This window comes from Acinonyx jubatus, chromosome A2 (assembly GCF_027475565.1).
Source record: "Acinonyx jubatus isolate Ajub_Pintada_27869175 chromosome A2, VMU_Ajub_asm_v1.0, whole genome shotgun sequence".
NCBI lineage: Eukaryota > Metazoa > Chordata > Mammalia > Carnivora > Felidae > Acinonyx > Acinonyx jubatus.
The window spans coordinates 139154178-139170861 of NC_069383.1; the positions used below are offsets into that span (position 1 = coordinate 139154178).

At 34.8% G+C, this 16684-nt stretch overlaps 1 long non-coding RNA gene across 5 annotated transcripts in view; it reads right to left on the reverse strand.

The window, feature by feature from the left end:
- The window catches only part of LOC106968861 (uncharacterized), a 202520-nt gene that overhangs the window by 35988 nt on the left and 149848 nt on the right, over positions 1-16684 (reverse strand). For all 5 annotated transcript variants that reach the window (XR_008297102.1, XR_003413838.2, XR_008297103.1 and 2 more), the window contains 2 exons: positions 2232-2332; positions 992-1121 (listed from right to left, as the gene is read on the reverse strand). This is a non-coding gene — a long non-coding RNA (uncharacterized LOC106968861). The remainder of the gene's footprint in view (positions 1-991; positions 1122-2231; positions 2333-16684) is intronic.

A 16684-nucleotide genomic window follows, 5' to 3' on the forward strand; every position in this document is an offset into this window, starting at 1 on the left:
CACACTAGCTCACTGTACAGGGAAATACATTACAGCTATTGGTTTCAATGAAAATAGAGTTAATGATCTTCTGTGTTGTCACTGAATACTTTCCTATTGTAGCTTTGCACAAGAACTCATTTTGGGGCCCTGAAGTATCATTTTATTATAGCTATCATTTAACAATCTAAGAATAATGTATTAGCTAAAAAGACAGAGATTCCAATTCTGTTCTAGAGCTTAAGTCTTCTATCAGGAGCCTATTTTAAGTAACAGAAAATGTACTAATATTGTCACTACCCTCTCACAACATAAAATATAAAGACCACAAATGTTGCATAGGGAATTCTGAATCCATTCTAAAGATGCTTTCCACCCTTCAAAATACAATATCTTATGTTTTTAAGTGTTTAAAGTGGTTGGGGAGTATTATCCTCTTCATTATGATCCATCATTTCAGAAGTAAATTCCTTAAATTTTAGCTACCTTAGAATTCATGATAAATTTAAATTTAACTAAAGTAGGGTTGATATCATAAGATCTAAGAAAAAAACATTATGAAGATCATAACAGTAGAATCTGTAACGTATTTAGGAAAAATGGTTTTCCTATAGAGTGTTGGCATTCATTTGGATGGTACTAATTACAAAATATGTCTCATCCTCTTGAAACAAATAAATGGATTGTTATAAAACCATGGCACATTTGAATTGGGAGGGACCTAGAGTTTTGTATTTCCTTCAATCATTCAGACTTGAATACGTCACCTCCACCGTAATTCCAACTGATTGCCCAGACCTTCCCTGAACACCGACAGAAATAGGATGCATTCTCATCTTTGGCAGCTTATTCTCCTTGTTCTGGGACAACAGCCTATCTGGGTGTCCTTCCTTTGACCCTCATGTCACACCTCTGCCCTCTATAGCCATGCATAGTGAGTCTTCCCCAGTGGGACTCCCCAGAGCTCCCCTCTTTGACCCCTGCACACAAAATCTACTTTTAAGTCTCTCACCATCATTGTTCCAGTACTCTGGGTCACTCCAATCTGTCACTGCCCCTCCTGTCATCTGGTGTCTGCAACCCAACCTGGTTTTCCAGTGAAGGTTTGACCTACTTGCAGCATTTGTTGAGCATTGGAATTTCTGTAAAAAGTAGATACAATTGCATTCACTAGATACACTCTATAAATCAGACTTGCCATTAAGAATGGTCTATACCCTCCATGAGCCCAAAATTTGAGGGTCTTTTTCTCTATAGTTCCTCTCTCAAGAGTCCAAATTATCTCTTTAAGTCATCCTGAGCTATAAAAGTCAAAACAAATCAAAATTAAGGTTGCCCAAGAATCACCCCTAGCAATACAGAAATGAGAAGCCAAACATGATCAGGTGTACTTCTTCCTCATTGTAAAAATTACTGAAAAACAAGCTGAAAAAAGAGACTCAAAACACAAGTTGAAAAGGTCTCCTAACTTGAAATTTTTCCTTTTACAAACTTTCCCATCTGAGGAAAGTAGATTGAATCACATTGAAAGTAGATTCATCCTTGTGATTGAAATGCAGAAAAGATTACTTTAATATTTTCTGCTTTCAAAATAAAGCCCTAAACTTACTAGCCAAATGTTCACTAGGCCAGGTTTTAAAGCTATTTATTTAATACTCTTGTTCTTAACATTCAGGACTTGCTAGGGGAAGCAGTGAGTTTTCAAGGTAGAGTGGCAGAAGAGAGAGGAAAGGAGACCCATGACGTGAAGAACAGGCCCAAGGAGACTGCATCCTGTTGGTGGACACAGTGGCAAGACCCAAGCTCATGATGGGAGCCAGGGACAGCCTTCTGGCAGGTGCCTTGGCTCCCAAGAGATCAGTTCACTAGCATTCCAATGCTACATTTTGTAATGAAACAAAAGATAATTACCCCCTTAGAAGTTGGGTGTTTGGGTTTCACACCTTCTCATTTGGCATTCTTTGCTTGGCCATCAACAAGAACTGATTGAAAAGAAATACTCACAGAGATTTCAATTACTGTTAATGCGGCCTAAGTGTTTTCACTGTCACAGTCTAGGGCTTCAACTTTTTAATAAGTTTCCCATAATTATTACAAGTTTTTGGTCTAATTCCAGCTGAGGATTTAATGGGACTCATTCTGACAAGATATAGGATATTGTCCCAATAGATGTTCATTTGGAAATGGGCCACTTGCAATTTCGAGTGTGCAGAGCTGTGCAAGATTAAAAGCACTGGCAGTATAATTTCCACCTTGTGTCCCAGGCTCTGTGGATTTGTAGCTCATCCAGGCTGTCCATCTGGGGAGCAAACAGCATGTACTCCTTGATGAGAAACTCTGGCCAACCAACCAGCTGTGAAAAAAATAGATTACTCTTGTCATTTTTTTCTCCTAGGTAATTTGCTGGGAGTAAAAATATAATTTCTTAGAAGGTGTGCAGTTAAAAGCAAATCCTAGGGATGTGTCTGATTTATATTTAAAACTTCACTACACTTTTATTTGTTAAATTTAATTTTCAACAATACCCTGGCTGTGATAATATTTTCTAATTCACAGGAGATGGAAAGGTTGGTTTCTGGTATTTGTACACTAAGCAAACACAGGAAGGAGGATGTGGAAGAGAAACAGCATAGGAGAAGGACTCAGCTGGCAGGCTGAGCTGAGCACAAAGAAATACACTGTTGTTCTTCCTAAGGTAAAGAAGATATTATGGTGGAATTAAGTGACTTTTGGGAAAATAAATCTTCCTATTGACCACAAGTAGCTAAAATGGTAAATGCATCTTTTTAAGGCTCTGACATAGAACTTCATCCTTGTGAAAATTCAGAAGGTCATGCTAGATAGATAATCAGAGTAATTCTAGATCAATTGAGCTGAAGAGCTGAAAGAGGGAACAGTGTGAGTTGTAATATATAACACCTATAGGTATAACATGGCCACGCTATGCATTTTCAGCCAACCAAAGGGAATGGAAGGATATATGCCAAGTAAAATTAAACTCTTTAGTTTGTAACCAGTGGAGAGTTAATGATAAAATTTGAAGTGAAAGAATTTGCAGTAATACTTCTGCACTGTGAGTTACAAAATATGTAGACATAAATGAGTGTTGCACAGTAACTGGCTGTCTAGCTTTTAAAAATCACAGCACTGTAATGAGAAATTGTTCTGACCCAGAAGTTATTCTTAAAAACTTAATTCCAAATAGGAGTTAGCATTTTCAATTGATATGTTAATGTTACATATTATTTCATTTATTTTGACATTGGCTATAGTTAGTTATCCATTAGTATATACATGTATACACATGCACGTACACACACACACACACACAACAAAGGACTATATATACAAATCATATGCTATGACTTTTATTGATTCTTATAATTCAATAAAAGGAAGCCAAACAAACCAATAAAAATAATAGGCAAAGATTTGATCAGAATTTCCACAAAAGAAGATACATTAATAAATAAGAAGCACATGAGTTGGAGCTCAATATCATGAATTATCAGGGCATTGCAAATTAAAATAATGAGATACCACTCCACATGCATTAGAGTAAATAAAATTTAAAAGCCTGACACTATCAAGTGTTGATGAGGATATGGAGCAACAGGAACTCTACAGCATTGCTTATACAAAATGGTTTGATTTCTTTGGAAAATAGCACATATGTCTATACAAAGACTTGTATATGCATATTTTTGACAGCTTTATTCATAATAGTCAAAAACTGGAAATAACTCAAATGTCCTTCACACACCGAATAGCTAATTAAACTAAGGTGTACTCAAACAATAGAATATTATTCAGCAATAAAAAAGTAACTTCTAATACATACAACATGGGTGAATTCCAAGAACATTATGCTCAGCAAAAGAAGCCAGAGGGTACTATACGATTGCATTTGTATAAAGATCTGAAAAGATAAATCTAATCTTTAGTGACAGAAAAAAAAAAAAAAAGATTAGTGGTTGCCTGAAGCCAGAGATGGGATCTGGTTATTGACTAAGATGGGCACAAAGGAACTTTCTGGTTAATAAAAATTCCTTATATATTTATAATGGTGGGATTTATACAAATATATAAATGTTTTAAAACTCATCAGAGTATTTCATTTTATGCAAATATATACCTCTATAAATGTGTTAAATACATTTCTTTAATTGTCAATGGCTTCCTAATTTATTCCTTTTTAAATGATTATCAGTTGCCTTGGTGGCTCAGTCAGTTAGGCAGCCGACTTTGGCTCAGGTCATGATCTCATAATTCATGGTTTCGAGCCCCACATCAGGCTCTGTGCTGACAACTCAGAGCCGGGGGCCTGCTTGGGATTCTCTGTCTCCCTCTCTCTCTGTCCCTTCCCAAATTGGGCTCTCTCTCTCAAAAATAAATAAATAAACATTAAAAAAATAATTTTCAATAATTATCAAGCTTCTCTGAGCCTCACAGTCTTCCTTTCATCTCCTTCTCTACCAAACCCACCACATTAGCTATCCTGATGTGTAACTTGAACATGCCAGACACACTAAAATCTGACAGAATGCCATTTCTTCTGCCTAGAAAACTATACTCTCAGATCCCACTTGATTCACCTCCTCATCTTCTTCAATTCTGTTCTCAAGTGTCTTTTTCTCAGGGGGACCCACTCTGTCCACTCTATTTAAAATTATAACCTTCTTAATGTTGCCCATAATCTTACTGTGTTTTTTTCTGCATAACTTCTATCACCTTCTAATATACTCAATATTTTTCTGATTTTTATTATATTTATTACCTTTAGGCTCCCAACTACAATGTAAATATCACAAGTTTGGGATTTTATCTGTTGTATTCATTGCTGAATACATTGATACGTAGGAGGCACTTAACATATGCGTGCTGAATAAGTGAATAAATAAATGCATAAAAGAAATAACATCAACTACATAGTCATAATACTAAATATGGCAAAACCAAATTCTCACATTAAAAAAGAGAGATAGTCATATCAGGGTATAAAACAAAACCCAACTACATTTACCCAAATAAAAGAAACCAAGCCTGAAAATCACTTTATAAAAGATTAATACAAGCAAACAAAAGAAAAAGCAGCAGCAATGTTAATATTAATAAAGACTAATCTAATATAGAGAGAATATCATGTAGTACAATTACATAATCTAACAGTTATAAATCTATAGGCATCAAAAAATACAGCATCTAAAATAAGAAACAAATATATTAGAAATGAAGCAGAGCTTGGTAAATTAAAATAGTAGTGAACCTTTTCAGAGTTGAACAAACCTGGTACACAAAAAAATAAATATGGACAGAGAGGAATTAAATGAAATAATTAAACTTAATGATATCTTTATGTCTCAATGGAATATTGTCATTTCATTAAAATATAAACCCCACAAAGCAAGGTGTATATCTGTGCTGTTGACTGCTATGTCACCAGCACCTAGAAAAAAAGCTGGCTTGGAACTGAGCTTGATCAATATTTGTTGGATGAATACTTGCATTCACAAAATTTGACTCTGTACTTGATTAACAAAACCATTAGCGAAATATTTTTAACAGATATTTTTAAAGTACAGCTTGTGCAAACCACATAGGAGAAAACTGTAGACCAGTATAATTCATGAGTAAGGATAAAATGATGAAAAAACATCTTAGCAATGTAATCCAACAATGCAGCAAAGAATAATAATACCACATGATCAACTAAAGTATATTATAGGAATTCAAGAGTGACTTAATATCAGGAAATCTAAAATTATAAATTCATCATATCATTAAATTAAAGAATAAAAAGCACATGATAATATCAATGTTTGCTGAAAGGGCCTTAGATAAAACTAAGCAGCTATCTCTGACATAAAAGCTAAATAAAAACAGAATACACACCAATGACTCAAATATGATAAAGTTTATTTACCAATGACTGAAAAATAATTTCCTAAATTATGAAACACTAAGCCCATTTTAAGTTGGGAGCTATGCTGAGGTGACTTTTATCATCTTTAGTTTAATAATAACTTGGCAGTTCAAAAAAATAAAATACAGCAAGAAGATAAAATAACAGGTATAAATATTGGGGAAAAAAGAGATAATAGCCTTTTGTGTTTTGTTTTGCTTTTTTTTTTTTTTTTGAGAGAGAGAGAGAGACAGAGACGGAGAAAGAGAGAAAGAGAGAGAGAGAGCATGAGTTTGGGAGGAGCAGAGAGAGGGGAGGGAGAGAGAGAATCCAAAGCAGGCTTCCCACTGTCAGTGCAGAGCCCAATGCACAGCTTGAACTCACAAACCATGAGACCATGACCTGAGACGAAATCAAGAGTTGGACGCTTAACCAACTGAGCCACACAGGCCCCCCCTTATTTGCTGATTATAGGATTCTGTGCCTTATGAACCAAAGTGACTCTAGTAAACTACCACTAAATTTAATGAAGTTATCAAAGAGCTGAATAATATAAATATACAGAAGTCAATATCTCTTTGAATAAATGCAAAGAAGTATGACATTCCTGAATGGGAGGATTTCAAAACCACCAAAAGAATCCAAAAATTAATATATAGATTTAATACAATTAAAACAGAACTGAGAGACTTTTAAGAATTAGATCCACTTACCTTAAAGTTTAGATCTAAGAGAGGGGGGAAAAAGCCCAGAAGGAACTAGGAAAAAGATGAAGAAGAAGAATAAAGGATTGCATGTCTTAACAAATATTAGAACTTTAATACTCTATTGTAATCAAAATAATATCATAATGGCACCAACGTATTCACTGGGTAGTCCATGTAATAAACAGAAAATCCACAACCAGATTTCTCTAAATTTGAGGATTAAATATATATCAGAAATTTTATTTTAGTTCAGCTAAAAAAGGAATGAACGAACAGTTTTAAACAACATAGACCAAGTTGGTTATTCATCTGGAAGAAAACATAGGTGGACCTCTCTCTTGCAACTTAAACAAAAATAAATCTCAGATAAAGACTAAACCATAAAAAAATAAAACATAATAAATCTAGAAGACTACATGTATAATCTAGAAGGTACAGAAGACCTTTATAATAAAGACAGAAAACCCAGAGATAACAAAAGAATAGATGAACCCACACAATAGATAATTGTTAAACATTTGTATGGAGAAAGATATAATAAACAAAGTCCACAAAAACATATATAGATTTGAGGATATATTTCCAATAGAAATGAGAGCTGGTGGGGTAAAATCTATAATACACAAGTGTCTTTTTTGAATCAACAGGAAAATTAAATATCCCAATGGAAAAATGGTCAAAGAATATGGAAAGAGCAAATCCAAATGACTGCAAACATATAAAAAGATACTCAACCTCATTAAAAGTAAGGAAAAGAACAATAATCAATACAATATTTTCTACCTAGTGTAAAAGCAAAAATGAAAGAGTAATAATGTCCATTCCTTGCAGGGATGAGAGGAAAATGGACATATCTCTACACTGCTGATGAAAATATGAATTGGTATAGCCTTTTTGGAAACAGTCTGGCAGTACTTATTAAAACTAAATTACTTTTGTCCTAGCAATCCTATACCTCAGAATCTCCCCTATAAAAGTGCTCATATGCAAAAATGTATTTACAAGAATATTTATAACAGCACTATTCAAGGTAGCAAAATATTACAAAGTAAGTGGTGCCCTTCAATAAGAGGAGGTTAACTGGTCAAGTCACATTAATGACTATTATGCCTCTATCAAAAAAAAAAAAGAATTAGAGCTAAACCAATAGACTTAGAAGAATATCCATGAGTATTATTAAATAATTTTTTAAAGTTACACAAAGTATTATATAATATCATAATCCCATTTTTGTCAAACAATGATCTAGTCATTTCGTCAAAAAATGATATAGTCATGTTTGTTCATGACTATATGACCACTAAGGCTAATACAAGAGGATATATACCAGATTGTTAACATGGGTTTTCCAGATAGGAAAGTTTGGTGATGTGGGACAAGGGAATGGGAGAAAGGTAAGAAGGAAAAGGAAGCCAAGAAAAAAAGAAAATGCTACATTTTTAAAGCAAAGCATAAAATACTACATTTTGAAAGTATAAAACATGTGATCCCATTTGTGTATTTATGGTGGTGGTGGTGGTGGGCGTGTGTGTGTGTGTGTGTGTGTGTGTGTGGTGTATATGTTTGTGTCAAGAAGAGAGAAAAAGAGAGAATATGTGAGAGAGAAATAATTTGGTAGTCTCCAGTGGAAAATAGTTTTTTAAACTATCTTAAAGTTATTTTGTTCTTTTCTGCTTAGATGAATCTTTCAAAATGTTTAGAGAATTAAAATAGGTACAAATTATTTAAGTACATATTTTATCTTTCAGAAGCTTAAATTTGTACTTCTGAAAAGAGGAAATACTTGTTTCTAGAAATGTCCTTATGACTGAAATGGTACAAACTTTATAAAGACTGATAAAAATTACAGAACAATGTACATAGAACTGAAATAGCTTAAGTTTAATCTCCTTACTTTTAGGCTATCCTTATTAGATTCTTATATCAGAGACAGAATTGTGAAAACAGGAGGTATTGCATTTCAAAAAGAAATAAGTTCAAGTTGGCTGTTGCATCAAAAAACTGCAAAACCAAGGATTTAAAATAGGCAAGAAAAATAAATTTGTCACAATTCAAAGAATCATGAAATAAGGTTCAATTTCATCTTAAAGACCATAAAGGATTTCCACAGAGTAGAAGAAACTATTCATTCTCATACACTACATTAGTTTTCTGTGGCTGCTGCAACAAATAACCAAAACTTGGTGGTTTACCACAACAGAAATTTATTCTCTCACAGTTCTAGAGACCAGATGTACCAAATCAGCACCACTGAGCCAAAATCAACATGTTGGCGGGCATGCAGTTCCTGTGTAGGCTCTAGAGAGAACTCATTTCTTTCCTCTTCCAGCTTCTGGTGGTTGCCAGTATTCCTTGGTTTGTGACCACATCACTCCAATCTCCGCTTCTGTGGTCATACTGTCTTGTCTTCTTCTGTCTGTGATTTTCCACTGCCTCTCTCTTATAAAGACACTTGTGACTACTTTTAGGATCCACCTGGAGAATCCAGGAAAATCTCTCCATCTTAGGTTTTTTATTTAGTCACATCTGCAAAGACTTTTTCCAAATAAAGTAACATTACAGGTTCCAAAGATTAAGACTTGATACTTGAGGGGACTATTATTCAGCCTACTCCAAATACTACAGTAGAATAAATTATTACAATTTTATGTAAGAATAAATTATGACAAATCTTTATTTGTTAAAATGCATTTAAATCCTTAAAAATGTATATATCTTTGATGCAAAATACCATTACTAGAAATGTATTCTAATAAAACAATTCAATTAATAGTTATAAAGTATATAATCATGTGAACATGGATGTTTGCCTAAAAGAATTATTTATAACAATGAAAAATGGAGACAGCCTAAGCACCTAACAATACATGATTGGGTTATAAATTATGTATCCATACAATAAAAAACAAAACAACCATAAAATAATAATATAAATGTGTATTTACAAGCATGGAAAGACATATGGTATTTTAACTAAGAAAATCAGGTTACCAAACAGTGTGATCCCATTGAATATTTGTTTATTTATGTCCTTCTGTGTCTGTATGTATTTATATATATGTATTTATGTGTGTATATACATAATTCTGAAGCATATACAAAGAATTGAAGTATATACCTCAAAATATTAACAGTGATTATCTACAGGTGAAAAGATTAAAGTTTAATCTTCTAAAGTGAATATGTATTGCCATAATAATTCTTTTAAAGTCAAGTAAAAAGACTGTGGTTCTGGGAATGAAGACTAAGAGACTATGCAACAATACCCCTGCACACACAAACAAAATAACACCAGGATATACTACAAAGAGTGACAACCTTTACAGCATGGAGAATGAGCAGAAAAGAGTACAAACACCCTATCTGCACAGCCTTTAGCCTGGAGCTAAGTGTAGTTGACACTAGCAGGCAAGGGGGCAAGTTAAGAGGGTGCAATTAGGAACATTGAAGTATTTCTGGCTTGAGAACCAGAAAAATAAAGCCGGGGAAACCATCACTGCAGAAGGTAGTGGGTTGATCCTGGAAGGGAAAGACCTAGAGAAAGAATTGTCAAATTCCTCACCTACATTTCTAACTGATCCTTGAACCACACAACCATGGAACAGGCTCAAAGCAGCTCAGCTAGTGACAAAACATCTGAACTGAGGTCTACATTACCACTGCAAGAAATAGGATTTGCAAGTCCAGTCAACATAATTGCCTACTAAAACAAAAGAAGCAATATTCATGAGAGTAAATAACATAATACAGAACCTCCACAGCTTAACAAATAACGTCTAGGACACAATTCAAAATTACCAACCATGTGAAGAATGAAGAAAATGGAACACTGTCTCAAAAGAAAAGAAAATCAACCAATTCTTCCTCCAAGCTGAACCAGATTTTGGAACTAGTAGATGAGGATTTTTAAATGGTTACTATAATCAGTCTAAATGAAGTGAAATAAAATGTGATCACAAAGAATGATGGTGTTCCTGTCTTTAGTGGTTGGTATGTGAGGTCAGCCAGGACAGTTCTTACATACAGTCTGCCCTGTACCACTAGCCTGAACTCATGTAATCACTCAACCCCACATCTGTTTGTTGACACTTGAATTCATGCCTCAAATGTCTTTGAAATTCAAAAGACTTTTCTTTATTCTGGTAAACTTCTAACTCATTAACATATCTCAAATATCATTTCTAAAATATTCATCAAGCATCAATTGTGTGCAAGGGTTGGTGCTAAGGCTATAGAGCTAGAAAGATGACTAAGATACTGTCTCATAGCCTTTGTGAAATGAAGTAGGAAATAAATGAACAAGTACAGCTCTTCTTTGCTTGTTACCAAGTAAGGATAAAGCTAAGTACACACAAATTATAAAAATTATGTACTATAGATGAGACACCATAATGCTCAATACACAGGATTTTCAACTGGAGGGTGAAGAAGGGTATGCTTTTTTTTTTTTTTAACCCAAACACATCCTACTGGAAGGATATGCCCACTCCACTCCCAATCTCCTACCAAGAGATGAGAAATACTGCCATAGTGGTTTACTGCCTTTGCTGAAAGATTTTCATATCCCTCATATTTGTTACGGCTAAAATATGGTCAAACTTCAGCTATAAGTAATTACGTTCTAGTTAAACACATATGTATTAATGGTATATTGGAGTTGCATGGGAATAATATAGGAAAAACTCTGATGTGTTAACTGTGCATTCCATAATTTTGAATTTTTATTCCTTTGATTCAAATTCCATCATTACATCTTCAACAGAGTACGAACACCAATGACTGACCCACCAACACATATAAAAGTCTTAAGAAAGTCTTCAGAAAAATATTCATGGATTAACTATTCCCAGAGTTATCCACAAGTATGTTATCCAAAAATGCCTCCTTCACTTCACCCTAGTCCCAAATGAGAAAAGCCTGGTTAGTGGACCCATGTACGTGAAAATCAAACTTTTACCATCCACCGGGTGGTGACCATCCCAATAATAAGGGTTATTGCTCTTGTCTAGCTGCAGACTCAACCTCTTGCACTTGACCTACAAAACCAAAATAACAGAAAACTGAAACAGAAGCAAAAGTGTTAAAGAGACTGGTTGATCATTAATAGGTTCAAATATTTGCAGTTAATTGAGTTGTGCATACATGACATAAGGTCATCAGTTGATTGAGTTAATTTAGTTAGTCCAAGAGCTGGCCAAATCCAAAAAGAAAAAGAGAAACAAAAAAAAGAGTGATGCCAGCTATTTTATTGAATTGTACTCAGATAGGTGTCAGTGCTTTAGCTGTGGTTGTGGAATACGGACTAGGAATGGAGGCTACTATGAAAATGGTAACTTCATGTATTAAATCAATATGCACATGTACATAGCAAAGCATCCCATAGAAATTGGACCTTTTTTTTTAGTTTAAGCTGATTTTTAAATGTTGAATCCATAAATATATATGACCGCTTACATTTTAAAACTTCTGCCTTTAAATGTTAAAATCTGGTATTTGTAACAAGATGATGTTAGGAAGCTTCCTATTAAATTGCTTTGACTATTTTAGTTTGTATAGGACAAGATATTTTTCTTTCTCTTTTCTAATTATAAATGTAGCATATTATTCTCACATAGATAACTTTAACATTACAGAAGTGTCAAAAGGCAGAAAGAAATCTTCGATAATCCTAACACCCAAAGAAAACCACATTGTTCATTTAGATATATGTTCTTCTAATCTTTTTCTTTACATTTTACACACAGGTAAGATTATGATGGGCCATTTATACATTATCCCTCTGACTTGATACTACCATTTTCTTTGTGTTTACTTATTTAAAAGGCAATCCCTTCATATTTGTAGATGTTATTAATTAAAAATCATGATAGTGTATGCTCGGAAAAATTCTTGGAAGAACTATAAATAATGTTGTTAACAAAGGACTAGAAGTCTACTGTGCCAATTCCATGCTTGAGAAATCTGAGATCAGGCATGCATTTCTCTCCATATGTAACTATGACCAAAATTTTATCTCCAAAGAAGTCTCAGAAAAAAGTATTCATGTGTGTCCTGTTACTTTCTTGTACGATCTACCTACAATGATTCATTAGCAATGAACTTTCAGAATAAAGGATTTTTGCTGGTGTGATGTTATTTTTAGTTTTTAAAAGAGCTATTTAGGAGGGACAGTGCACATACATGTTTTCCTATGAAAATTGAAAATCCCAACAGTAACGATTCGGGGGGCCTAAATGACACCTAGAGGATGACTATGTAACCCCCATTAACCTCAGCCCGGGAAAGCAGAAAAGAAAGTTGAGCATGAGCTAGCTGAACCCCAGATGTCAAGGTTGGGAACATTCCAGAGCGTTACATCTGGAAGCATCTACCGCCAAACCTGTTTCATCTGTAACAAAGATGATAAATTCCTCCCTCAGAGGAGAGAAAACCAGAACAGGTAAAACAGTGTTGCTGTGTCAGGTTTTTGGCATGCTGGGTACCATTCTCTGTGAGCCTTCAAGAAAGGACTCAAAAGAACCTAGGAAGTTAAGAATTGAAACTAAAATGCTAATAAAATTCAAAAGAAAGCACAAATTACAAGGATGTATGAATTAAATTCATTGGAAAGAACACTGTTGTTTTCTCCCCCCCCCCCCCCCCAAGCAATAAATAAAATACAACAGTGCACCCTTCTGGTCAAAATGCAAAACTAACATTCAGATAAAAGTCTAATCACCAGTCTCTTCTACTTCCTTGGGGATAATCTCAGAGTTTCTGGTTTCCTCATCTGGTGAGGGGGTTCATCACAATGACCTCATTTGTAGACTTTTTTTTCAAATGATAAAAACAAGAGATTTTCAAACATAGAACTTATTTCCATAAGGGAGTTTTATCACTTTGAATGAGGTGAACACTGTGGCAAAGAAAACCGTGAGGACCTCTGATGCTATATTTACTTAATATTTATATGGTACTTCATTCCTTTGACCTTGACTTTCTGGGAGCTTTCCCTAAATATGTTAAATATTTACATAATATTTGTTGAATAAATTAATCAAGCAAATTTCTGAAACTCTAGCCCTCAGGAAAATCTAAAAACCAATTGTAATTCATCCTATGTGCAAAGCTCTGGAAGTTTCAATAAAGGGAAGCCCAAAGTATTGTGCAATGGAAAAGCAAGTATGAAAAGCAAGTATGAAAGCAAGCCCTTCTTGCTACAAATTTGTACAAATGCATTAACATCAGCATAGAATTTATGAGCAACAAAATCTGATCTATGTAAAAGCAGTTTCTATCCCTATTATTAAGTGGAGGCTATCATAAATTACTAGTAGAGAACTCTGCACATTTGCTTTGATGAAGCAATGAGTATAAAAGGTAGTTCATAAACAGCTTTGCATAAGAAAGGCTGTTTCCAGCCCACCTGTCCACTTCTGTAAGCTGTCGGTAGAGAAGAGCACCAAGGAAAATAGTTGAACATCTTCTAAGAAACAAAAATGTTTCAGAAACGCTTAGTCCCATTTTTTTGGAAATAATTATAAGTATACTGTCACCTATTTTCAAAAAGTTTACAGCAATCAGGACACAGGTTCCTGAAAAGTAATTGATAATGCAAAATTCTATTTCTCCTTCACCCAATTGAAATATACAGCACAGAAAGCCTTCCTTCCTTTTAGAATGCTCATATTAAAGCTTGGAATATTCAGGTATTCACATATTCCTCACATATTAGCCTTTTTTGGTTTTATATTTGAAAGTATAAAAAGACAAAACAACATTATAAAACGTCAACAATATTTACAAAACATCATTATCACAGTGTAACCATGTTTTGCATCTCTGTAAAAGTATCTTATCTTACTACCCTTGGTCACCTTGCAGCAATCTATCTCTATGAGATCTGTTTTCTGCCTTGACCACAATCTCTTAGAATTAATGAGGCTAAGAATTAATGTTTCAGTAAATGGAAACTCTTTCTTTGGCACTAGGTTGACATTATGCCATACTTTTAAATGCTACCAGCTGTATCCCACTATATAGTACATTACATAGTCTGCTCAAGTCAGTGATTCATCTGACAGACAACACCCTAAAAGCTTAACAGTATGACTCAGTGTTAGCAAAAACAAATTTTATACATTGATCAAAGTTTGGGGACATTCCTGTAGTGGCCTGCTATATACTACTTCCCAGGCATACCAGGTTAAGAACCAACTATATTGACCACATACAGAGAGAAAGAATTGTTAGACATTCTAGAGACAAAAATAGTCTCAAAGAATTATGAATGCTTCTTTCCAAAAATAGGTGTTAGTCTGAAACTCTTTGCAAAAATTATCCCAGTCAAAGAAAATCAATGTAAGGAAGAAAGAACTCCTCTTCTAAAATCTACACACACACACACACACACACACACACACACACACAAGGTTTCCTAAGACACACTTGGGACTCAATTTTTAGCAATAAATCATCTTGCCTATAAAGATTTCTTCCAGCAAGTTCAAGCCAAGCAGATGTCAGAGACTGTAATACTAGCATAAAAATACAATGGTAAGAAGCAAAGTTCACTGACAAAAGATCCAGACCTGACAGGGTTATCATCAGGATGTAATCAGAGAAGAGGGAAGAACAGAGACTTCCTGAAGAAATGAAAGACTTTGCTCTTCTGGTAGTCAGGGCCATGGAAAGAACACATCTAAAATTCGCAAAAAGGTAGCCAAAGAGAACAACCAAGGGTTAATGTTTCTTGAAATAGAGACGAAATCGAGAACCATGAAAAGCAAAGAATGTTTCCAAAGCAGATAACCTGCATCCCTCAAATCTTGAGAATGCAGGCAGTGAAAGTACTCATATATTATAAAACACCTGGCCTATCACAGAAACACCTGGATCCATGGGCAATAAACCTGAAACGGTGTCCATATCAAATGAAAGATGAAAGACATCAAGAAATAGGAGACCAGCTTTGTGGAGTTAGGTATGTTGAGATCAGGAAATAATATAAAATGGGGCACTTGCAGAGAATCCATGGGGAGTAACCCTGGGTAATCATGGGAGTTTTATCGGGAGGTCAGTCTCCATAAACATTTTGTAAAATTAGAGGTCTTCCAGAAATTAAATAGACGATATAAAGCTAAAACTTTTAAACCAGCCATTACATAATGCAGTATGAAAGATTAGTGGTGGGGTGTGAAAGTACAGAAATGATGGAAAAATCTGCAACAAGATGTGCAAGTTTGCCAATAAACAGAGGTCAACCTGTAAGCCTACCTTGTGCCTAAGCATGGTAATGGATGTTGACAGCATGTGGAGGAATAATAAGGCATTGTCTCTGCCCTCCAGGAGCAGAGGAATGAAGCATTCTGGAATGTTTTAATCCTTAGAAAAATCCTGTGAAGTAGATACGACCACTTCCATTTTACAGATAAGGAAACCAAGGTTCAGACAGGTTAAATATCTCACCAAGGGTGCACAGCTACAAAAGTGCTTATTCAGAACTCTAGGCACATGATCTTTCCACTAAATCACATTTTCTAATACACTATAGAATAATATGTGGCATTTTTTAAAAGTAGCAACCAATACAAAATAGGATATAATATGTCAAACAGCTAAGAAAACTTGGTAACATACAGCACAGATGAAATGTATGAATATAGTGGAGTGCTGACTGTATCTCCTGGACATTGACACTGGAGCTGATCAGAAAGGACAGGGCTCAAAAAGGGCAGATGCAATCAAGAAAAGAAATGGAAGAACAGGTAACTTTCTTGGAAGGAACATCATGTACAGACAGGAAAGTGAGCACCATGGGTTCATGGGGCAAAAAGGAAAGTGGCCTAACCAATGGAGCTCAGAGGGGCCACCATTGAGAAATGCAGCATGGGCAGGTCACACAGAACCTGGAGAACTGGGCAAGAAGGTTGAGATTTCAAGCTGTGGGAAGGAGGGAAAGCTAGAGTTCTGAGCAGAAGAGTGAAATTCCTACTGCCCCATTGTAGGCTAAATGTCTCTTTATATTAGTTTTCTACTGCTGCCATAACCAGTTACCACAAGCTTAGTGAATTACAGCAACTATTACTGTTGTACAATTCTGTGCAACAGGGGTCTC